Genomic DNA, 24,576 nt, shown 5'->3' with positions numbered 1-24,576 from the left:
CGACATTCAAAGCTCTCATAGTATCACAATGGTTCCGAAAAAGTATGAACAGTTCACAAAGTACAGACAAAGTACTATTTCATAAGTGTGAAGTTATCCAACTATGTAATTACGTAAACATCTGTCACTGATGTAGTAAAATAAATGTTTGCTCTCTCAGTTAAATGATCAGATAGCTGTGTAATTTATGTGTTACAGAAATATGGTACTGATTTGTAAAGTTGTATGAGCAAATACCATATTAGCTAGGGCTCCTTGTGCTTGCCAGACACATGGTACACAAAGTAAGCGTGTACCCCCCTGAGGATTAATGTAATTATACCCTCAGGTGTTACAGATTACAGCAGTGGAATGAAATTTATCACGGAAAACCTTTGTATCTTTGTAATTCAAAAATCTTTAAAAATAAATGTTTTAAGTACAAAATTAATCACTCAAATGCGTGTACTGTAGCGCTAAACTGTGCGTCCTGTTGTAAGACAATCTCTGTCATTACTTAAGGGTAAAAAATGTGCCAAGTGTCGTAATTATCGTCGTCTGTAAGCAAAGTTATGTAGAAGTCGCTACGCGCTGTTATCAGCCAACTGTCCAACACTACAATAGCAAATTCCAACAATGCAAACCAGCCACAGACTTGACATAGCACAGCCAGTGATTTTCATACAGAGCGCTACGTGGCGTTACCAACATAAAAACCTAAACAGTCTACTTACACTTGTTTCGTCAAGAATGACGTCGCTGGTTCTGTCGGTGCTGAAATGAATGTTGCATCTGTGTCCTCTCCTCCACCCTTAGGAATGTCTGTTCCGATAATTTAACGGAACCATCGCCTGCTGTTCTGTCATTACAGCGTTCTAGAGAAATGCAATCCCTTCTTCAGTCTGATACGCTAAGGCAACAGGTTACTGTAGATTCTCTTCCGGGTAGTCAGAAGATGCAACCAGCTTCAGACGCTGCAGTGTCTGTCTCCTCCATGGGAAGAGGAATTCCGCCTTATGGAAGTCACCTTTCTTTCTGTTTCGTTTCACCCAGACATGTTTCAGCACTTTTTGTGCTATCTTCAGTGGGTTCTTTTTTATTTGTTATAAAAATTGTTGTTACAAATTAACATTTTGCGAAACTTTTTTTAAAATAATAGCCGGAGATATATAGCTGTCGCAGTTCGGCTAACTGTACTGGAGAACTGCACTCTCAATGCGTTCAGTGAGGAACCTCCTGGAAGAGGATCGCTGTCGGGGGTGGAAGTCCTCTCCCGACATCAATGTACGTCGTCTTACGCACACTGACAACGCTGTCTGACACCGCACTGTAGCGACACAGCCGGTGAAGCGTCACTTGGCCTTCGTCGCCCGACCGCACCAAGAGCACCACGTCGTCAGTGAAGGCCCCACATCGGAAGATCACGTCTCGAATTCAGATGCATTCCAGTCGCTGGCGAAGGCCGTGCAGTGCAGGTTCGAAGACCGCCGCGTATAGAACCCCTGATAAAGAGCTTCCCTGTAGCACCAACAGTCAAAGAGTGACGTGTTTGGTCTAGCCGCCGTTTACCATAATGCTGGAGCGCGTTCCGTGGATTAAACCTAGAATCTCTCTTGCTGACGCCTGCGAGAAGCCCATGCATTCAAGCACGGTGCGAATGAAACCATGGTCGATACGATCAAAAGTGTGATCAAAATCGACGGCGACAAGGGAGTTTCGGAGGCGGTAGGCCGCCGCCAGCGCCGTGATGTCACGTAGGCGCCAAATGCCCTGTAGATGTTGTTGTCGCCTCCTAAACATGTCTGGTCAGCATGGATCATGTGTCCAGTTGTGGCCTGAAGATCTGTGCAAAGGATACAAGGATACAGACGAAAAGTTTATAATACGCGTTCAGGCGTAAGGCGACGATAGTCCTGACAACATTGAGAAGCGGTCGGTTTTGAAACCGGTATCATGATGCCTTTGAGGAAATCCATGGGGACGGGAAAGTCATCGTGGAGGAGATCTTGAAACATCTGAATTCACTGAGTACCTAGCAGGAGATAGAAGGCGCGAGAGAATTCGTTCTGTAAGCTGTCCAGTCCCGGTGATTTGTTTGGGGCGTTGCGTGATAAGGCCGCTGCGAAGTCTTTAGCAGTTATGGAGGCCAGCAGGGCGTTGTCCTGGGATACTATTCCTGGGACGGGCATATTGCGCAGGATGCCTTCGTACTCGCAGACAGTCGGTGGGCCTTCGGCAAAAAACCTCCTGTGATGCTGGACAAATGCTGCAACGATGGCACACTGCGTATCGACACGTCCACGCACTGCTGTCTCTACTGATGTTATAAGGTGGCGTTTGCGGTGGCGTCTCTTTCTGAGCCGGCCGTTGTGGCCGAGCGGTTCTAGGCGCTTCAGCCCGGAACCGCGCTGCTGCTACGGTCGTAGGTTCGAATCCTGCCTCGGGCATGGATGTGTGTGATGTCCTTAGGTTAGTTAGGTTTAAGTCGTTCTAAGTCTAGGCGACTGATGACCTCAGATTTTAAGTCCCATAGTGCTCAGAGCCAGTTGAACCATTTTTTCTCTTTCTGACGTGATATACCGATCCCATTTCGGTGGGGATGGTGTTCTGCGCCCTCGCATGGGCTCAGGCTCCGTCAAGTTGTTCCTCGGTGAGATGGAATAGGCGAGCTTTGAGACTATTAACCACTGTCTGCCCATCTCGTGATGGTGGCTGCGTCATTAGTTCCCTCAGCGCTGTGCAATAAAACTCCGACGTTGCGCGGCGCCAGCACGCTCTGTCACGGCCATAACCCGTGAGCGTCCGTCGGAGGGCCAGCTTGGCGCGGTCGAGTCAGCAATTTAAGGTGGAAGGATGTACACTCAGATTCTAGAGGCAGCAGTCCCACGTAGCAGCCGTCTCCCGCCGACTGCGTCCTCGTACAGGTAAGAAACGTTCAGTGGCCATGGACAGCGACTTCAGCTTGTGAGTTGTCGGGCCAGTGTGACCGAACAGACGTATGCCAAATGGTCGGTGAAGGCTGTTGCCCACGGTTCCGTGTACCTTATGGCGGTTCAGAGTCCTCGGGAGACAAATCTGGTCGAGGTGCCTGGCGGAGCGGTCAGTGACGTTTGTATAACAATTGCAGTCCTCGTGAAGGAGACGCCACGTTTCTTGAAGTACCAGATGCCCACGAGTGCCCATAGTGCTGGGCAGGTAGAGTAGCGCGGCGTTTAGTTAGCTGGAACCAGGACGCTATTAAAGTCGCCGCCTACCACGTAGTGCGCTGTATTCCCATTCAGGAGAAGAGCAATTTTGCCGGAATAAAAGGTGAGCCTTTCATTGTGGCGAGACGTCCTGGAGGGTGCGTAGACATTGACAATACGGACTGCTCCAGCCGTAATGCCAAGGCCTCGTGCAGATGGCAGATACGTGACGTCTGATGCCTCGATGCCGTTACGTAAGAGGATGGCGGTTCCGCGGCACCGTCGCTAGATGGGATGCAGTAAGCCATGTAGACACAAATGTTCAATTGCAGCTTCGGGTGGTCTTCTTGAAGGAGGGTTATAACACTAACGTCCGCTGCTATTGTACCATAATCTCAAAACTGGAGGCAGTTCCTATAATGAAATTATTTTTATTCAAGCATTTATAGTATAAAGCAACAGAGCAGTGTTACCCTCTGAGAGGAGGTGGGTTATCGGAAGTGAAATGGAAATCAGACTTACATAAATATTTAAACAGTAACAAATAATATTTTACCTATCTACACTGTTGAAAGAATAAAGAAAACGGTCGCCAGCCTAATTAGGCAAGAGAATGATTGACATTCTTGTTCAAGAAAATAGGTATGAGTAACTTTAACGGACAAACACGACCTATACTTTGCCACAAGCGAGTGCAATGAACTCTCGCACCTGGATACAGAATGTTCACGTTAACGTTGGAGCTAACAGATCAGAATAAGTTATTTGCATAAATATGACAGATAATAAAACACACTATTATCTTGAGGACTTAGTCAAACTCAATAACGTTACTCTTAACATTCACTGTAGAATCGTAATTTGGGCATAGGTTTAGTATTACTTTTCAAACAAATTCCTATCTGACATGAAAAATGGATATGGTTCACAGAAAATTTAGTTACTGTGCATATATTAAGTCTCTCGCTACTAACACCTTTTTACTTAGAACAAAAATTGAATGGAGTTCACTAACAAGCAATTTATCACTAAATTTTAAATAAAAGAAGTTACTGTTTTCGTAGATAGCGGTCATTTTATTAACTGTTATTTATCGTGAGCATAAAGGATACACTGTGGATCCTATTACACTACTAATATGCACTTTCAATACCCAAGAGAAACAAGTGCTTAGCAAGCATGAATATATAACTTTCCACAATTGCAGTTTTCAACTTTTACTACAATGAGACACAAAACTGGCATATTTGTGAGATACTGACTCACCTTTTGCGATTTACAACAGGCAGCAATGTGATCATTTACTAAGCAAAACTTTATAAGTCTCAGTTTTAAGAACTTTTAATTTTGAAGTTGGCAACAACATATTGGCAACGGCCTTGCCGCAGTGGATACACTGGTTCCCGTGAGATCACCGAAGTTAAGCGGTGTCGGGCGTGGCCGGCACTTGGATGGGTCACCATCCAGGCCGCCATGTGCTGTTGCCATTTTTCGGGGTGCACTCAGCCTCGTGATGCCAATTGAGGAGCTACTCGACCGAGTAGTAGCGGCTCCGGTCAAAGAAAACCATCACAACGACCGGGAGAGCGGTGTGCTGACCACACGCCCCTCCTATCCGCATCCTCAACTGAGGATGACCCGGCGGTCGGATGGTCCCGATGGGCCACTTGTGGCCTGAAGACTGAGTGCAACAACATATTAATGAGCAATTTTAATAGAAAAATTATTTTCAGAAAAGCATCATGTACTTTAGCTCGCTCTCTTGCCATATTAACTTTAACTTTCTTTTTACTATATTCAAGAGGCATTAATTAGTGAAACACTAGGCTTTAATGTTCTTTCAATAAGGACACTCGGTAATCACTTTAGCATGGGAAGGACCCTAAGTGGAAATGTGACAGAGGGATAGAAAATCAAGGTTGGCGTAATAGTTCGAGTATAAGTTACCTTTTATTTGCGTACACTAAAATATCCAATGAGCTGATCCTTCACCATACATTTCTGCTATTCCTTGGTTCCTTTTCAGTGATTGCGCAATGTGGTGGCAATTGCATGTTGGTAGCTGGATTTGCTGGTAGAATTGCTGGACTCTGCCATTTCTTGGTGGTGGTGATAGATATCAATTCTACAATAGTTGTAGCTCTTTATCCATCCATCCGAGGCATTGGAAAGCGGCACGGAAAGCCTCTTTCGGCACCAGCACAATATACAACTTTTGCATGAGCAGTTGACAGTTTGGTAGCTTGTCCCCGACTGACTCTTTGTTCCACCTTTTCTACCTAGGCCAACCACAATTTGCGCGCGCTACACAGTACCGATCCCGAGGGGAACCACAACACCTTTTACATACAAAATAACTAATAACCCTAAGTGAAGGCCAGCAGTTTACATAACAGCAAACGATCATTTTAAATAAAACAAACATTTGCATATATTGGTAGTTCTACACAAAATTATTCAAATAAAATTATTGAACCTCAAAGATAACCAAAGAGATTATGTGAGAAAGACAAAACATATCATTTGCTCATATTGTGCGTATTACAAAGATTACACTTCATTACAGTATCGAATTAATCATGCACTAATTACAGAAGTTCAACGATGGGATGATGAACAAAACAGAAAGCTAAATGAATCAACAAAGAGTATGTAGTGTGTAAGCTATGGTGTTACAGGGTGATATCCAGGTCCGCCGTGGTAATGGGTCACTTGGTTACCCATCCTTGTGGCAGGCATGTTTAACGCAGCCCTTCTGCGGGTGTTAGGCTCTCCTCACGTGGGGCGCCAATGACGGGAAACGTCAAGGGCATCTGGGGCGTCTTCTCCATTTCAGCAAACTAGTCACCGAGCGGGGAAGGGGTCGGTTATGTCGTGTCATCGAGGGCAATGGGCATCGGTCGTGGGGACGTCTGGGGTGGGCGAGGCCAACATCCTGCCTCTGACGTCGGATGCTTGTCTTGGGGCGGTACTGGTAGAGTCTGCTGGCAGCAACGAGTCAGAGGCGGTGTCGGCAGCTTGCTCCCTGTCTCCGTGCCGTTGATCGTCTTCCGTCGACAGAAGGCCTTTCTTATGACGCTTCGGCGACCTTTATTTCCGGGACCGCGTGTCCACCACCGTCGAAGGGCTGGGGTCAACACATTCGGCCATGAGTCCGGCATCCGGAGCTGACACCCCTGGTACGACGATGGTGGTGGCGGGCGTTGTGTCCTTCAAGAGCGTCTTGTGCGGCGCCGCCGTCACGGCGTCATGGCGTCATGGCGTCATGGCGGTTGGACTCACTGTCGCGTTTGGCTGTGTCATGGACGCAGTGTCTGTGAACACCGGCCGCACCGCTTCCACGTACGTAAGCGGTAACGTGGTCGGCACCGCTGGCTGTACTGGTTCCGCACGTGGCACCTGGACAAGCCGGCGCTGGAGGCAGTTTGATAGGACGTGGCCTTCCTGTCCACAGTCGGCACACGTTCGCGGTTGTCCGTCATAAATAATGATGGCTGGGCAACAGCTGATAAACAAGTACGACGTCACGTGTTTGCGGAGTTCGACGCGTACCCGTCGGATACCATTGAGAACGTGATAGGTATCAAACGTGTTCCACTCCTGTTCCGTGTAGCTTAGGACCGTTCCATACGACAGTAACGCGTCAGTGACTAGCTCTGACAGGACATTGAACGGCACTTCGAATATGCGCACCGTAAGCACTCCCAATTCCTCGTTGTCCACGGTTACAGTGCTGCCGTTACCATCTGCATGGCGAAAGCGGTAGCCGTTGATGGACCGTCAGAATAGATGGACACACACGGCTTTTTGTTCTTCATCTTGAGGTAGACCGTACTGGAAGTGATAGATAGATGGATGCCAATCAGCTCGTGGGCATCGACTTGCATGTCGTCTCTCAAAAACCGTTCGATTTCATAAACCTCTGGAGACGCGTAGGAATCGTCGAACGTGAGTTTGACCGTCGCCTGGCGGTAAGAGAAAGCCATATCTAGTGAAAGCACTGAATCGCAACAACGACCTCATTACCTTGGTCAGCGAGTAAAGACACACACGTGGGGAACGTTGCCCGGCGCGCCGTGCCGTGCGTCCGAGTCCGAGCCGTGTCGCTGCTGAAGACCGACTGTGTCAACAATTTTGGAAACTTTGAAATTAAGATGGCAGGGACACACTGTGCTTGTTACAAAGCGATGTGTGTTACAGGAAGGGTGACGGGTGTTGAATGATTAAATATACTAAGTTAACAAATTATGGCATTTCTGTGAGCAAAACTGTGTGCCAGTTCAATTTGATCATTGAATCCAGTCTGAGACCGTATGTATGTACATTATTACTTCAATTTAATCAATTAAACTAATGGTTCCAGAGACACTTTAAAGTCTCAGACATCTATGATGTACATATGCAGACTGAACCAACGAATAAAAATTTGTATCATGACGATGATACGAACCCAGGTCTTCTGTCCACTAGGCAGATACGCTAACCACTGCACAACCCTAGCAGAGTGGCTTAACACATCTGCACAGACTACCCATGCACACCTATCTCCTCAATCCAAATTCCCATCCAAGCCTCAGCCCACTTGGTATTCCTCCTCGCTAAACGGCTAAGTCCCGCTCAAGGCCACCCGCCTATAAGGCGGCGCACAAAGCCATAAAAAAAACCCACCCTCGATTCACTAGCGTCTTATCGCTACGTCACTTCCGCTGATAGCAACTTGATTTTTGCCCGCCGCGAGCTAAGTAATACTAGAGCTCGCGGCTGCCTACTGCCTCGCCCAGCGGCTAAGTCCCGCTCAAGGCCACCCGCCTATAAGGCGGCGCACACAGCCATAGAAATAGCCCACCCACCTCCCCAGGGGTCGGAACCCCTGCAACCCACAGAAGAGAAAGATGCTTCAGTAGCTCATTTTGTTTATAGATAAGGAATTTGAAAGGAGATATGGCTGTGTGCGCCGCCTTATAGGCGGGTGGCCTTGAGCGGGACTTAGCCGCTGGGCGAGGCAGTAGGCAGCCGCGAGCTCTAGTATTACTTAGCTCGCGGCGGGCAAAAATCAAGTTGCTATCAGCGGAAGTGACGTAGCGATAAGACGCTAGTGAATCGAGCGCTCGGCGCGCTTCCTGTTTCTGCGTCAGTCGACTGCAGGCAGCAGCACGCAGCACACAGCCATGCCGTACCGCCGTAGGAGATACACGAGGAGGAGCAGAATGCCAGTTTATAAAACTGTGTTCAGTTTTGATGAGACACCAAGCCCTGTTTCTCAACAGGAGATACTTTCTGGTCCAATAACATTTGTCAGTCTATGGCTACTGACATAATTTTTTCTTTTTTGTCTGTTCTACCTTCTGTCATTAAAATATTGTAAATATTGTTTGATTGTATTGATACCACAAAAAAAACTTTGATGTCATCGTTTATTGCTATACGACGTAGTGTCTCCGTTATTCAAATTCTTAGCCTCATTTGGAGAGGGACAAAACTTAGTGTGTATAATTGTAATTTTTGGGTGAATAATTTTTTGTGGAAATGTCGATATGTGCAAATGTTCCAGTTTTTTTAATATGTATGGTTACTGTTATGTAATTGCTGATCCTCACTTAGGGTTCTTAGTTCTTTATATGTATAAAAGGGTTTTAATTATCGTATGATATGAAACATGGTGTGGTTCCCCTCCGGAACGGAACTTTGTAACGCGTGCAATAATGTGGTTCGCATGGATAGAAAGGTGGAACCAAGAGTTAGTCAGAGACGAGCTACTGAACCGCCAACAGCTCATGTAACAACAATGGATTCTGATGGTGCCGAGAGAGGCTTTTTGCGCCGTTTTCCAATGTGCTAAAGCCTCGGATGGATGTATTTGTAATCTATCTCTGTTTTTGAAATGGTATCTATCATAACCACCAAGAAATGACAGAGCTTTACCATTATCAACTGCTGGCCCACCTGCCAGGACGTACTCGCCACCACATTGCGCCATCACTGTAACGGAATGGTGGAATTGTAGCTATGTAAAGTGAAGGATCAGCTCATTGGATGTTTTAGGGTGCTCAAATATAAGGTAACTTATAACTGAATTTATGTACCTACCTTTAATTTTTCCTTATCACAACACCTTTCAGGACCAAAACGGTTTGAACTATAACTTCCGAATGTCACAATTTTGAAAAATGATATTCAAAATGAAAGACTATTACCTAATTAAATTTGTTCAAAATTGAGTGAAGTAAATTATCTAGTATTATTGTTGATTTTGGTGAAGTCGAGGGAGGAAACAAATGTAGCTTTTGTGAGAGCCTCCAGGTATATGAACTTTTTCGTAATTTTTGTTTTCTGATCTATCAAAGTTCCTCACTTCTGGTTTAAAAAGGTAAAGGACTATGAAACAGTTTTCTTAACTTTGTATTCTTTAAATTGTTTATGAAAGTATGTTTAGTTTGCTTTACTACTGTTGTCAAGATTAAGCCCCCCCCCCATTGAAAGTTGCCGAAATGCTCAAAGTTACTTGATTATAAAAAGTTCTAACTGCCCTGGATATTTATGTTGAGTTATGTGCTCATTGTGTTCTAATAAGTGTAATATCAGTTTATAAGTACACACTTACTGTTTTATCCTCGCTGAAGAAAAAGTGGCTAGGAATGTCATTATCCATGAGAACAGTTACTTCTTTCCTTCACAGAACTGTGAGAAATTGTTTGTTAGTGAACTCTTTTTTTATTCCCATGTCAGAAAAGTAATTGGTAAAAGAAAGACTAAACCTATCCCCAATTTATAATTTTTCAGTGAACTTTATTCACATCTCGTGTCAAATGGAAAAGTGTCTGAAAAGTGATACTAAATCTATGTCCAATTTATAATTCTTAAGTGCGCAATAATAGCAATATTATTGAAACCATTCAGTTTGACCAAGCCTTGAAGGCAAAAGTATATGTCATTATCTGCTGTACTTATGCAAATAGCTCTCTTCTTCTATAACTGTTAGCACTTCCTTTAACGTCAACATCTGCTGGTGACAGAGATTATTGCACTCTTATGTGATAAAGTATAGGCTGTGTCTGTCCATTAAAGTTGCGTATATCTTAATTTTTTGAAAGAGGTGTTACACATTTATATGCCTAATTAGGCTGGCGACCGTTTTTTCTTCAGTATTTGGACAGTTTCGATAGGTAAAATATTGTTTGTTACTTGTTAAACATGTACGTAATTCTGACTTTCACGTTCGATAAGCAACCTCCTTTAGGTACATCACGGTCAACACATAAATAATTCCTCTCAGAGGGTGTAGCACTGCACTGTTGCTTTATACCATAATTGCTTTAACAAGATAGTTTCATTATACAATCTGCGTCCAATTTTAAGGTTATGGTATAGAAATAGAAGTGGTAGCGTTATAACTTGAACAGCACTGCAGAGGCTCTCCAACTCTACTGCAATAGCATCTCAGCAGCGAACAAAACGGGAGAACCTGTCTGATTAAATCACAGGTGCTTTAATCAGATAAAACTGTATGGTTCCAGGGACTTTTTTAAGTCTCAAACAACTATGATGTACCCGGTGGTTATAATTTAACTTTCCCTGTTTAACACCTTATAGCATGGAAACTAATTACCATATGAGTACCAGGCTTGTAGCATCAATGCCAATAATATGAGAAAGAGAAATAATGTAAAATCAATTTAATCTGCAAGGAAGTTTCATATCAGTGCACACTCCGCTGCACAGTGAAAATGACATTCTCAAAATCAATTCAGTTGAAACACTTTTAGTCTGCTGGTACGATACATCATACCATTACCTACCTGTACCATTACTGCTACAAAAGGGGCCCATATGGCGCCCGTCGGTGTCCAGAAGAGACTGAAAGTGCAGAATTGCATTCTGCACAGCAGAACGAAGCATGTCCGTATGTATGCTGGTTACCTCTCTTTTAGGGTCTTTTAGGAAAAAAAAATCCACCGCCCTGCTCAAAAAGGCAGGAAAAGGCTACATCGGATTCGGTGGATAGTCAACTAGAAGACAGCAACGAATCGGAGCGTTTGCAACCATCCAAATGCACACTAACACACAAAAAGAAGATTAAACATGAACAAATAAATTATATAGCAACACACAACATAAACTCACTACTTCAGACCGGAAAACTCAAGGAGCTCACACACGAACTAAATAAACAAAAAATTTTAATAACAGGGATCCAAGAAATGAGAAACACCACAGAGGACCCATTCGAATCACAAGGATACAGAATTTATTAAGGGGAAACCAGGACCGAGGGCAATGAAACAATGTCCCCAGTTTGGAACAGGGTTTTTGTAAACATAAAAATAATAGATTCAGTAACGGATTTCCAAGCAGTATCACCAAGAATTGCGACTCTAAGCTTTAAAACAATGAATAAAACCTATACAATAATAAATGCTCATGCCCCAACAAATGAAAAAAATTGTCTAACAAAAACAAAGGAAGAGGTAGATAAATTTTGGGACCTTCTAGAACAAACTGTGAACAGAGTAAATAAAATGAATGTAGAAATCTTATTGGGAGATTTCAATGCTCAGTTGGGAAAAGAAAGGAAATATAAAGATATAATTGGAAAATGGAGTCCACATAAATTTACAAACAAAAACGGTCAAAGACTTGTAGAACTCTGCAGAGAACACAACCTTATATCTAAATCAACATACTTTAAGAGGAAGCCAAGTAAACTTAAAACATGAAAACATACAAACTGGAGGAAGGGCGAGTGGCAGCTAGACCATGTCTGCATGGACAAAAATTTTCATAAGGAGATCCACAATGTTAAAGTACTGAGAGGAGTAGACATAGGCTCAGACCATTATATGGTTAAAATTAAAATTAAATTCACACCATTAAAGAAGAGGACCAGAAAAACTAATAAAATAAAAAGGAGGTTTGACCCACATCAGCTAATTAAAACTAATAAGTACCAACAAATAACACAAACCATCAAATTAACAGATGATCTAGAACAACTAGTGCCTAATCTTAAAAAAGAAGCAGAGAATCCAGCTCCCTTGAACCCACGAAGGAAACATGCATGGCGGACATCAGAATGTGACAAATTCCATGAGGATAGACATCAAGCATGGTTAAAGTTTCAAACACATAAAATTGAAGAAAATGCCATCAACCTAAAAAATGAAAGAAAAAAATTCACTCAAAATATTATAAGAATCAAGAGAGGATTTCATAAAGATATTATAAAGTCTATAGAAGGTAATTATCATAAAACCAACTCCAGGAACTACTACAAAATCTTTGGGAAACAACTACAACAATATGAAGCCCCTACACTAATACTGAAAGATGAAGATGGAAGAATGACACACAGTAACAAGGAAAATGCAGAAATCATGGCAAAAGCATTTTACAAACTTCTGAATTGCGAGGAACCCAAAGAACCCTTACAAATCAACATAAATACCCCAATAAAAACCAAACCCAACAAACTAGACCCTCCAACTTTCCAAGAAGTAGAAGAAATTCTTAAAGAACAAAAAAATTATAAAGCATGTGGAGAAGATCAGGTTTTTGTTGAAATGTGGAAATATGCAAGTGACACAGTCAAGACCTCCTTACACATGGCTCTAACAAAAATTTGGGTAACAGAACAATTTCCCGAACATTGGACCACAGCTATCATCCACCCACTACACAAAAAGGGAGATAAGAGCAACCCAGACAACTACAGAGGAATCTCTCTCCTAGATTGCACATATAAAATTCTATCCAAGATCCTATATGAAAGAATCAAGGAGCAATTAGAACAGGAGTTAGGGGAATATCAGGGAGGTTTCAGACCATGGAGGAGCTGCACAGAGCAGATAATTAGTTTAAAATTGATTATGGCATACTACAAGAAACGGAACAAACCTCTGGCAATAACATTTGTAGATTTTAAGAAGGCATATGACTGTCTCCACAGACCTTCAGTATTAAAAATTTTAAGAAATCTAGGACTCCATCCAAAACTAATTAAAATAATACAACTCATTCTAACCAACACCAAATCAAAAGTGAAGTTTAGAGGAGAAATTTCGGAACCATTCCTCATAAAAACAGGCTTAAGACAAGGTGACTGCCTATCACCATTACTTTTCAACTGTCCACTGGAATACATAATGAGAGAATGGTACAAGGACAATCCAAAGAGGACAAGAATTGGAAGTGCAAAAGATGATATTAGCTTAAACTGCTTGGGATTTGCTGATGATCTTGCTCTCCTAGCCAACACCGTTCAAGAAGCCAGGCAACAAGTGAAATCACTACAAGAAATAGCAGAGAAAGTAGGCCTTAGAATATCATTTGAAAAAACGGAGATTATGCTAACTGATCCACCACTTGCAAACAAAATTACAATAGGAGAACAGGAAATCAAAATTGTTGATAAATTTAAATATTTAGGCGAAATAATAATATATAATCTAAATGAGAAGCCGTCATGGCAAAATAGAATAAAAAAACTGAACTATGCAAATTACATTATCAAAACTACATACAACAAAAAAAACCTATCTATAGATGCAATATTAAAACACTATAAAACAGTTACACAACCAGAAATAACGTATGCAGCTGAAACTATCTTCAAAACAACTAATACAGCAGAAATTGACAGAATACTAAAAATAGAAAGAAGAATAATTAGGACATGTATAAATAAACAGTGTAAAATAAATGGACATTGGAGAATAGCATCAAATGAAACAGTATACAAGAAAATAGAACCAGTCATGAGCACAATCAGGAAGAAACGCATCTCATTCTTTGGACATCTGATGAGAACTCCAGAAAACAGAATTAGTAAAAAAATAATACAAAAATTGTGGAATAGCAAGAGCGACATTAAATGGATCACAGAAATTAAGGAAGATATAAAAGAACTTCAAATTATAGTAGATGACCTAAAAAACAAGACAGAGAAAGCCAGAATACTGCAAGAACCGGAAACCAGACTACAAATGAAAATCAATAAAAGGAGTACAGGAAGAGTTGTCTCAGATGAAGAAAGAAAGAAAATGTCTGAAAGAATGAAGAAATATTGGGCAGACAGAAGAGCAAAACACCTTTCATATAAGAATAGCCTCTAATAATTATATTACCTAAATATATTAAGTTATTGTCGAACCAAATTGTATCCATGTGTAACAGCTTGTTTAGAACTTTGTATTTTTGACTACAGTGGTCCAATGAAGGCCATAAAATAAATAATAAAAAATAAATAATAATATTGTAACGGGGTTCTATAGATCCATAACGCCTAAGTTTAATTTAACTTACTCTTCTCTCTTCTTTTACCTTCAAAGTAGGATCCATTTTGCTTGTATTTCTGCACTTCACGGATAAAAAAAAAATTTGTTCGTGTTGTTTTCCGTGAGGTTTCGCGAAGACGACTATCTTTAGTTAACTGCTCATCCACTCCTACGTTTGGCAGCCAAGGTCCAAGGTCTACCCACCCATTCAAAACAAACATATATTCCCCCACTGATGTGTATCTGGTGCTCTGAGAGCGCAATAACACTTCATAAATAAGTGCAACTATCACTTTGAAAGTATTGGGACTATGAAGGGTAGAAGAATGAAATTTTTCGTCGCTGGAGTTGTCTAAAGTGCTAACTATGCTATCCACCAACTATTCACTTGGGAAGCTACAACCGTACGTACTTACGAAATGTTTCACGCACCAGTGACGTTACAGCCGGCAGCCAGTGTAGCGTACCAGCAGCCCACTGACACTCATGCGTACCACTGGACAATGGCCTAGCAATGGTTACCCGAAAGCTCAAGTAGTTTTAATTACCTAACACGGTCGGAAACCCGAGAAATTTTTATTGAGTGTCACCGACGCGAGACTCTTCATTCTTACATGTAAACTTTGTTCTGTGTGTTACCGTCTTTTAAATGTTCGTACATCGTATTCTTTACCGATATCATGAGTAATTCAGTTTGTTTCAGCAAAGTTGCAGTTCATTGTTGGCTGCAGGATGTAATAACTGAGTCACGCTACACAACACCTGATAAGAATTTCAGTAAGACACGCGTAATTGTGTTGATGTATTTTCGAAGGAAACTGATAACAACCTACTTAATCATGAGAGAGGAATATTTAATAATTCAAATGGAATTGCAGGACCTTCATTGGATCATGCGTACTGTGCCCGGTTTTCTTCCGACTGACACGTGCTGTGCCCATATAAGGATTCCGAGGTCACAATTCAACAGAAAACATTTGGCGGAAAGATTTCGTATTCGGTGACACGACTCGCTCTTTTTGCATAAGACAGAAAATAAGAGCAATAAAGCACAGCGGCGGCTCCGTAGGTCAAAGGTTTTGCTGCTGCAGAAGACATCACATTCCGCTCCTTTCGTTTCTCCTGTCTCAGAATTGCTCCGGATCGGAGTTCCGATTTCCCATTTTCTGCGAATGACAGAACCATCCCATGTGTTAGGTGCCGAGCGGAGCAATTCAAGATTTTCCTCGAAGGGGAGAAGCAAAAGCATCTCTCTCACAAGAAGAGTGGCAGTGTTATTCTGGACACTTGATTTGTACGTCAGTCACAGTTATGAGGTGGCTGCCCTAAAGGATCTGCCTCGACGTATACGTCCTGCACAACTGCACCCTATAACACTTTAGTTAAGTAAGGAAACGACAGTAGGCAAGATTGTAACCATTTGTGTGATAGCCGAGCTGTTACACAAATAGTATAGATGGAATTAAAATTTTGCCAAATCTTGCTAAAAATCCTAAGAAGTTTTGGTCTTAAGCCTTCAGCCGCTCAGTGAGCCTAATGATGCCGAGACGGTAAATGACAGAGAGAAGGCCAAAATAATAAATTCAGTACACCAGAATTATTTCACCGTGGAAGATCGTGATACGGTTCCTCCTTTCAATGATCACGCGAACGTCGGAATCGCAGGTAGAAGAATACAAAATCAACAGAAATCGTTAAAGGGTAGAAAGGCATCTGGACCGGATGAGATACTTGTATGTTTCTACAGAGCTTATGCAAAAGAAATTACTCCCTTTCTAGTACTATTATAATACACGTCGCTGAAACAAAGAAGGGTACCACGCGAATGAAACAAAGCACACGCCATTCCATTTCAAGAAAGATCGTCGAACTGATGTACGTAATTATAGTCCTTTGTCGCTGTCGTAAATTTCTTGCATATTTATGAAAAGTGTTGTGTGTCCATGCAGTATGACGTTTCTGGAGGTCGAAAATCTCCTTTGCAAAAATAAACACTGATTTATAAAACAGAGCTCTTGCGGAACACGCCTCACTCTTTTCGTCCGTAGACTCCAGAGGGCTGTTAAAAAGGCATCCAAGTCGATGCTGTGTGCCTCGAGATCCAGACGGTATTCCATGCGGTTCCCCATTGTCCTTCATGAACGAACCACGAGCTTACCGAATACCCGACCAGATTTGTGAGTGGATTCAGAACTTTCTAAGAGATGTGACTCGGTTCTTTATTCTTAACGGGATGAAATCGACTGATATAAACGTAATTTCGAGAATGTTCCATAAGGGTGTTATTGGGCTATTAGTGTTCAGAGTTTATATTAATGTTCTAGTCTATAACGTCAGTAGCTCTGCGAGGCTTTTTGCAGACGATGTTGTCTATAGGATGGTTGCAACGACAGCAGTTAGCGAAGTGCAGAACGGCTTGCAAAGGATCGATGATAGGTGCAGGGATTGACAGTTAACCCCTGTCAAAAGTATATTCCGCGCTAATTTTGGGAGGAGATCCATTGCTCTTCGGTTGTGCTGTTGTTGAAAAATCATTGGAAACAGTAACAACGGTTAAGTACCTAAGGCCGGCCGGGGTGGCCGAGCGGTTCTACGCGCTACAGTCTGGAACCGCGCTACCGCTACGGTCGCAGGTTCGAGTCCTGCCTCGGGCATGGATGTATGTGATGTCCATAGGTTAGTTAGGTTTAAGTAGTTCTCAGTTCTAGGGGACTGATGACCTCAGAAGTTAAGTCCCATAGTGCTCAGAGCCATTTGAACCATTTTTTAAGTATTTAAGAATAACATAAAGTGGAATGACCATATAAAACAAATTGTTAGAAAAACGCGTTGAGATTTCTTGGAAGAATCTCAAGGAAAAATATAAATCATAAAGAAGAGCAGGATGATTTTCGACTTGGAGCTTCATGTAGAGATGGAAAACTTACTTTATGGAATTCCTTAAATTATCGATTTGATGAATGTATTGATTTAATTAGCCCAGGGAGACAATAACAACGGTGGTTTTAGTCCACTGTTTCACACACTAAAACTGAGTTTGTTGTGAGCTTCCTCACCCTCTGATTCTAGAAAAGCCAGTCTGTACCCTAAAGGAGTAGCAGAAAGCTCATTACTAGTTCTTTATTAGATAGGGATCCTTCAGAAATTAATGAGCCAAATAATCCATGTGTTTTTCCCTCCAGCATTTCGAATTTAAAGTTCAGGTGTGATGAGGTTTCATCCTCTCCACCACATTCTCAACACTTAGATCTTACTTCCTCTATACCCATCGCTTGTAGACGTTTCTTAATGTTCTGTTGGCCAGTCACAGGTCCTTCCACGAATATAATTTGTCTCCTGTTCAAGTTCAGGATTACGGAAGTTCTCTTTAAACAGGACATCGGCCTCATTAGCTTGCCATTTTTGTTTTTTTTTGTTTTTTGTTTTTGTAACATAGTTCAATATTCTTCCTGCATCCTACTGATCCAACTACGTACTTCCGGTATTATCATCGCCTTAGAGATGGTGAGCACAGGTTCCACTAGAATAAATGGGTCGTTGCGGTTGCCCTCTCCAGCATATCAACTCGATCTTTGACAGTAATTCCTGAGTCACCAGGGACCCACTGCAGATTTACACCGTTGCTTTCCCTTAGTCTCCCAAAGGCTTCACGACATTCTGCAACGACATTTGATATCGTTGCATAGGCTGATAGAGTTTTCAGAGCTACTTGGTGTCTGAATAAATGTAGATACTAGGATCATTGTAGCATCTGCGCAAATGCTTTTCCACGCACACTGCAGATATTTTCACCTGGAATACTGTGTCCAGCTTCCCTGGACAGACTGCACTGTCCAGTTTAGGCTTTCGCAAAGACGACTCCCGAATACCGTCATGGCTCGTTCTTCCCCTGCTCACTTCTATCAGCTGCTACAGTGATATGTGTACTGAAGCTGCTGGAAGTTATTTTAAGGTCACTCAGTATTTCCTCGACGATTCCTGAATGTACCACGTTCACTAATTTCGAGTGAGATCCTAGACATCCTAAAGGCATCCAGCTATTTTCAGATTTTAACCTGTACGCCGTTGCCGTGGCCTGCATTATAATAGAGCCATGTCCAGCATGGTCTCCATGAATGATGAATATATGGTTTAGTCTTCATACACTGAAGCTCCAAAGAAACTGGTGTAGGTATGTGTATTCAAACACAGAGGTATGTAAACAGGCAGAATATGGTTCTGCGGACGGCGACGCCTGTATAAGACAACAAGTGTCTGGCGGAGTTGTTAGATCGGTTACTGCTGCTACAACGGCTGGTTATCAAGATTTAAGTGAGTTTAAACGTGGTGTTATAGTCGGCGCACGAGCGATGGGACACAGCATCTCCGAGGTAGGGATGAAGTGTGGATTTTTCCGTACGACCATATCACGAGTGCACCGGGAATATCAGGAATCCGATAAAACATTAAATCTCCGACATTGCTGCGCCCGGAAAAAGATACTGCAAGAATGGGAACAATGACGTGACAGAAATGCAACCCTTTCGCAAATTGTTGAAGATTTCAACGCTGGCCCGTCTACAAGTGTCAGCGTGCGAACCATTCAACGGAGCATCATCGATACGGGATTTCGGAGCAGAAGGCTCACTCGCGTACCCTTGATAATTGCACGACACAAGGCTTTACGCTTCGCCTGGGTGCGTCAACACCGACATTAGACTGTTGATGACTGGAAACATGTTGGCTGGTCGGACGAGTCTCGTTTCGAATGGTATCGAGTGGATGGATGTGCGGGGTATGGAGACAAGCTCATGACTCCATGGACCCTGCATGACAGCAGGGTACTGTTCAAGCTGGTGGAGAATCTGCAATAATGAGGGGCGTGTGCAGTTGGAGTGACATGGTACCCGTGAGACGTCTAGATACAACTCTGACAGGTGACACGTACGTAAGTATCCTGTCTGATCACCTGCATCCATTCATGTCCATTGTGCGTTCCGACGGACTTGGGCAATTCTAGTAGAACAATGCGACACCCCACCAGTTCAGAATTGCTACAGAGACGCTCCAGGAACATTCTTCTGTGTTTAAACGCTTCCGCTGGCCACCAAATTCTCCAGACATGAACATTATTGAGCATTTCTGGGATGCCTTGCAACGTGTTGTCAGAAGGGATCTCCACCCCTTCGTATTCCTACGGATTTATGGACAGCACTGCAGGGTTCATGGTGTAAATTCCCTCCAGCGCTACTTCAGACTTTAGTCGAGTCCATGCTACGTGATGTTGCAGCGCTTCCTAATGCTCTCTAGGGCTCTACACGATATTAGGTATGTGTACCAGTGTCTGTGGCTCTACAGTGTATAAGTTCAGTTGAGTTCATCGATCAACTTGTTTTTAGTGAGTGTGTCAGACGCGTATGTGGAAGTTCATATAAATTTTACAGGCTGAATCCTAACTGCAACAAGAAAATGTCGGGGAAGTGAGGAAGATTTTTATGTGTATATGAGTAGCAGAGAATGATGGTCTCCGGCGGCTCATTACATAGTAGCCTGCTTCTCGTTTGATTTCTTACTTCCATGTCTTTTCTCTGTATTGCCTGAAAACATCTCCACACTAGTGCAAATGGCCAAGGTATGCGCTTTATGTCTTGTTTTTAAACAAACTTGGTGCATTCACTCACGGTGTTCTCTGATGGAAACAGTAATGCACACTTCCGTCTTCGTCTTCAAGGTTGCACTTTAATACCGCTTAGGTCCGCCTCGGATTTGTTCTTCGGTGATTACTAGCTGTACGCAGTGGTCTGGTTTAATGATGCAGAGATGGCCGACACGCACCTCGTGTATGGATTCACTGAATTCTGTGCAAGAGCTCCAAATCAACGCTATGCTGATTGGCTACCGCAGAGACGACAGCCATATCACAGTACTTTCCAAACGAAGGTTGTCGCATTACTCTGTGTTTTATGTTGTATGTTTTGATGCCTGCATATTACAGACTTTTTTATTCTTATGAAGCCATTTTCACAGAAACAATGTTAATTGGAGTAACAAACGGAATGTATCATAATCACATTACTATTCTGTAGCTGGGTACCGGACACCATGGGTCCTTTCTAACAAAATGCGAGGGCTGTTCAGAAAGTGAGGAACGATCGGTCGCGAAATGGAAACCACTGTGAAAATCCGACGAGGTTTCTCACAGACGTTTTGGGCTGTGTCTGTAGTATGCCCGTCGATCGCGTCAAGACTCTCTTTTCAGTTGTGAGGGCACTGTGAGCGAGTAAAGGTGCCTAGAACAACAACGTCTCCCGCCAATTAGGAGGGCCCGCTGAGAGGCTTCGCCTTAATGAATGCAGGCCACCTAACACAAGTGCCACGCAGTTCCTTCTTCATGGCAATTCTCAGCCGTACTCTGCAGGGGCAGTGAAGACGCTCCTACAGCCTTCTCGATGAGAAGTGTTCGATCACCCACAACACAGCCCTAACTGGCTCGTCCTGAGTATCACCTCTGTTCACATGAAACGCTGGATAGGAAGACAACACTTGGCGGCAGGCTACGCGCTATAGACCAGTGTAGAGAATTATCGGAAATCACAGGTGGCTGCCTTCTACGACGATGGTGTTTGAAATTTGGTATAACGCTCCAACAAATGTCTAAGTCGGAGTGGCGACTATATAAAGAAGTACCTGGAAGGTGTAGCTAAATGTGCAAAGAAAACAGTTTTGATTTTCGCTGTGGTTTCCATTTCGCGTTCATCGTTCCTTACTTTCATAACAACACTCGTAAAAATATACATGAGCAACTTCCTAAATTGTAACGATAGAATTCGTGTTCAAACCTAGTATAGGCTTCATCAAAGTAAAAAACGTAATCTCCTGCGTAATCTCCTGGCCGCTCCCAGTTTACAAAACAGTGGGATAAATACGTTGACGGAAAAAAATTTTTACCCAAAAAATAAGTGGAGTAATTAAATTTCGGGAACTCATTTGTCTAGGTAACATATTGAAGTAACACTGAAAGATCACAGGTTAACGTAAGCGCGGCATAAGCTATTGAAAATGTGAAATTCTAGTATACTAATAATCGGTGTAACCACCAGGACGTTGAATGCAAGGAATCAAACGCGCAAGTATTGTGTTGTAGAGGTGCCAGGTGTCAGTTTGTGGGATGGAGTTCCATACTTGATACACTTGGTCGGCCAATACAGACTTGGTTAACGCTGTTGTGGATGACGCTACAGTTGTCGTCCGATGATGTCCCATATGTGCTCGACTGGAGACAGATCAGGTGGTCGACCAGGCCAAGGCAACATATAGCACTCTGTAGAGCATGTTGGGTTACAACAGCTGTATGTGGGCGAACGTTCTCCTGTTGCCAAACACCCACTGAATGCTGATCATGAACGGCAGCACAACACGTCGAATCACCAGACTGACGTACAAATTTTCAGTCACGATGCGTGAAATAACGATGATAGTGCTCCTGCTAGCAAACTAAATCCCACGCCCTAGACATAATTCCAGGTGTAGGTCCAGGGTGTTTAGCTCGCAGGCGCTCACCTAGCCTCCTTCTAACTAACATAAGACCATCACTGGCAATGAGGCAGAACCGTATTTCATCAGAAAACTCAACAAACCTCCTCTCTGCCGTCTAATCAGCTCTCGCTTGACATTACTGAAACCGTAAATGGCGGTGGTTTGGAGACAGTGGAATGCACGCTACAGGGGCGTCCGTCTGGCTCAGAGATGTCCTTGAAGTGACCCATTTGTAACAGTTCGTTGTGTCACTGTGGTGCCAACTGGTGCTGAAATTGCTCCTTGAAGATGCAGTACGATATGCAAGGGCCATACGCTGAACACGATGGTCTTGCCTCGCAGTTGTGCCACGTGGCCGTTCAGAGACCGGTCTTATTGCGACAGTACAGTCTCACGACCAGTGCTGTCAGCAGTCTTCTATAGTGTCTACATTCCTGCAGAATCTTTCTGCAGTATCGCAGAGGAAAAATCCGGCTTCTTGTAGCCCTATTATACGAACTCATTCAAATTCAGTGAGGTGTTGATAATGGTTTGTTTGTCGCCTTAAGGGCATTCTTGACTACCATCAACTGACCGCGTCTAACCTCAAAGTTGACTAACGCTCACTATTGTGTCTCACTGTTTAGAGGCACAAAACGCGTGGGTGTTTTCAGCTCGTTACTAAATGCAAATAACTAGGAGGCCGAGTTGGTAGGAGCTGAAGGAGTCCAGGTTGCAATAATATGCGGTACGGCACACTGTTAGAGAGAATGATTACTATTCAAGAAACACATAGTACAATGAAATTACTTATCTTCAGTAGTTTGTAGTCCTGCAGCTGCGGCTATGAACTGAAAATCTCGTAACATGGAATACCATAAACTAACACAACATACTCTCAGGTACTAAGCCTGATGGGCCCTCCTCAGAAAATCAATGCAAACATTACAGAACTGGCTGAGGGCCAATTATGAAAGAGCGTCTGCCTAGGTTGAAATCTAGCTAAGAAGTGAACGAGGCACATTCCAGTTCCGTCGAGCTGCACAGCCCGCTGGAGTGCGCTGTGCTTGGCAGACGACGGGCTGCCAACCTTGTGTTGGTGCGGCGTTGTAGTAGTATCTGTGGCAATGATACTACACTCACGACCATTATTTTTTCCCGTTAGCATATATTTTATGGTGCTTCCAGGTGTAATAATTAATGGAATGGGAAAAACTGCAGCTGTCACCGTTTTATTGCTTCCTTCTGTTCTATCATGATCTTATTATAGCTTGGCGTACGGGTGTTGGCAGTTAAATAAGATTGAAATAGATTTTACGCAGGAACGCCTGAGAAAGTACTTCGCGTCACCAATAGCAGATGTAATTTCTTTCTGCTATGGAAGAGCAGTTGAATGGAATGGACAGTGTCTTGAAAGGAGGATATAAGATGAACATCAACAAAAGCAAAACAAGGATAATGGAATGTAGTCTAATTAAGTCGGGTGATGCTGAGGGAATTAGATTAGGAAATGAGACACTTAAAGTAGTAAAGGAGTTTTGCTATTTGGGGAGCAAAATAACTGATGATGGTCGAAGTAGAGAGGATATAAAATGTAGACTGGCAATGGCAAGGAAAGCGTTTCTGAAGAAGAGGAATTTGTTAACATCGAGTATAGATTTAAGTGTCAGGAAGTCGTTTCTGAAAGTATATGTATGGAGTGTAGCCTTGTATGGAAGTGAAACATGGACGATAAATAGTTTGGACAAGAAGAGAATAGAAGCTTTAGAAATGTGGTGCTACAAAAGAATGCTGAAGATTAGATGGGTAGATCACATAACTAATGAGGAAGTATTGAATAGGATTGTGGAGAAGATAAGTTTGTGGCACAACTTGACCAGAAGAAGGGATCGGTTGGTAGGACATGTTCTGAGGCATCAAGGGATCACCAATTTAGTATTGGAGGGCAGCGTGGAGGGTAAAAATCGTAGAGGGAGACCAAGAGATGAATACACTAAGCAGATTCAGAAGGATGTAGGTTGCAGTAGGTACTGGGAGATGAAAAAGCTTGCACAGGATAGAGTAGCATTGAGAGCTGCATCAAACCAGTCTCAGGACTGAAGACCACAACAACAACATGCAAGAGTTGGCTCTTCTTCAGTTCTGAAACTTTTTCCCCAAAAGCTTTAAGGTTTTTGTTATACAGTCGTATTTAGTTACCCTCTTCTGATCTTGTTAGGGGAGCTTCACTTTCTTTAAGTTTAGCATTAATGTTTTAATCAGTTTTCATAGTTATTAAATGAACTATTCTTCTATCGGTCTATCAGTTCCGCCTTGTCCCGCGGTTACGCAGGGTCGGCCATGGTTAAACGGATTTGGCATGTTAATGGTAAGGGGTGGCCGGATGCCCTTCCTGCCGCCACCCTGTACCCCCCAGGATGGAATAAGTGTACCCCTGTCTGTCTCTAATGTAAATCGTGAAACAGTGCAAATGTGTTTTCAAATGTCTGCGACGCGTGTAACTGAGGCGGAACATGGGGACCAGTCCGGTATTCACCTAGCGGGATGTGGAAAACCGCCTAAAAACCACATCCAGGCTGGCCAGCACACCGGCCCTCGTCGTTAATCCGCCGGCCGGATTCGATCCGGGGCCGGCGCGCCTACCCGAG

This window comes from Schistocerca americana, chromosome 1 (assembly GCF_021461395.2).
Source record: "Schistocerca americana isolate TAMUIC-IGC-003095 chromosome 1, iqSchAmer2.1, whole genome shotgun sequence".
NCBI classification, from domain to species: Eukaryota; Metazoa; Arthropoda; class Insecta; order Orthoptera; family Acrididae; genus Schistocerca; species Schistocerca americana.
This window is presented reverse-complemented; position numbering follows the sequence as displayed.